The following is a 1,797-nucleotide window of genomic DNA, read 5'->3' as shown; positions in this document are numbered from 1 at the left end:
AACGATTGCTTCTAGATTTAAACGAAAATAAAAGAGTAGGTCCCCATGTGTTTTGATGGACAAAATCGGCAGGTCTGGAGTCTACTGCACCCTTCACCTCGGAAGCAGAGAGCTTAGGGTCTATTGCAGAACAAATGATGCCTACAAAGTCAAAATAACCCTTCCATGAAAATTAGTTTTCTTCTTTATTTATTTTTAAACATTTATTTTAGTAGTACATGTCAAAAAGAATTCTGTTCTTGTTGAGTCTCATAAGACCATGTATAATTGCTTGGGTCTTGGAATTCATATTAAATTTAAAGAAGTAACAATGTTTTGAAAAATACTCAATTTTGATAAAGATGAAGTTGACCTTGAAAATATTATTGTTCAACAGTTGTACAGTGCAACCATGGAGAGTCACTCACATCGAAACATGTGGTTCCTGCCGGCAGGGTCTGTATAGTGATCAGATTTTCTGTGCGCTGCATTCTTTCATACATATTAAAAAATATATATAATTTTTCTTTTTATAAAGTGAATGGAACTTAATGATCTATTTTCTAATTCGGGTTTATTAAAACAGTTTTATTGGCATTTAAATATATCATGCAATTCAATAGTTCAATCACATCAGGAAGAGTGATCAAATCATCATCACAATCAGGTTGAGAATCTTTTCTTCATTCTTGTACTCATCATTATGAGCTCCCCATTTCCCCCAGCCTCACCAGCCTCCCCTACCAAAGTCTCAAGGAACCGTTATTCCAGTTACTGTCTCTACAGATTTGCCTCTCTTTGAGTTCATATACAGAAACACATTTTTTTTTAAACTAACAAGTGAAATAGAAAAAAAGGAAGGAAAAGAATGATTGAAATCTGATCATGGTAGCAATTGTACAATACTGCTTGATGTGATAGAACTATAGAATGATATGATATATGTATTAACTCCTAATTAATAATACAACTTTAATCTAAATAAATAAATAAAATTTAAAAGCACATAATCTTAAAAAGTAGCATGTGATCAATATTGAACCACATTCAACATGCTAAATTTTCAATATGCTAAATTCCTCTAGATATATATCAACTCATCTATAAATTTAAAATACTCTATTCTATCTATAAGCATTACAAATAAATCTAAATACCAAAACCTTTTCAAAGAATTAACTGAATAATCAAAACGAATAAACACAAAGAGCCCCAATGTCTCTTAAACCTCCTAATACTTTTTAAAAAATACAATCAAGTTTTCTTAAGACATTCAACTTAAAATATCGGGTCCAAGGTCAGTTATTCAATATTTATTTTCAATTGTCCTCTAAAGCCAAGCTCTGAAGTCAGATAAAATGTCAATATTTCTGGAACTATTACACAATTTGAAGTTACGAGCACCACACAAATGTGTCAATATCATGAGTGTGTTGATCTATATGTCTACTCAAAATTATCTGGATCAAGACTGACTCATCTCCCACAACCAATACACGTGGTGTGCTGTAATTCAGTGTTGACCGTGCCCTTCCTTACATCGGGACAGTCCATGCATGTGTCTAGAGCACGACAGAAACAGCATTTGCCTGGGAAAAGTGAATGCTCCTTTACAGGAACAATTGAATCATTTCCACCATGCTGAGGATTCTGTCTCACTAGCGGGAAACTCCTCCATACAGACAGGAGATCTGGGGCCAGCACGGAGACATTCAAAGTCATCAATCACCTGACACTCATTGGAACCTTGAGCTCATTACTACAGTCCTCATGCTGATGAAGGTTCCAAGTGCATTTCCTCCCAACAGCTTAATCTTA

The 1,797-nt window shown here is 34.2% G+C and overlaps 1 non-coding gene across 1 annotated transcript; it reads left to right on the top strand.

Moving 5' to 3' along the window:
* Positions 1-346: 346 nt before the first annotated feature.
* LOC115872969 lies at positions 347-479 on the top strand. Its single transcript, XR_004048158.1, has one exon. It is a non-coding gene; the product is annotated as a small Cajal body-specific RNA 14 (non-coding RNA).
* The last annotated feature ends 1,318 nt before the right edge of the window (positions 480-1,797 follow it).

Source organism: Echinops telfairi, unplaced genomic scaffold (genome assembly GCF_000313985.2).
Source record: "Echinops telfairi isolate 266 unplaced genomic scaffold, ASM31398v2 ScPeMD7_7458;HRSCAF=8496, whole genome shotgun sequence".
NCBI classification, from domain to species: domain Eukaryota; kingdom Metazoa; phylum Chordata; class Mammalia; order Afrosoricida; family Tenrecidae; genus Echinops; species Echinops telfairi.
This window is presented reverse-complemented; position numbering and strand designations above follow the sequence as displayed.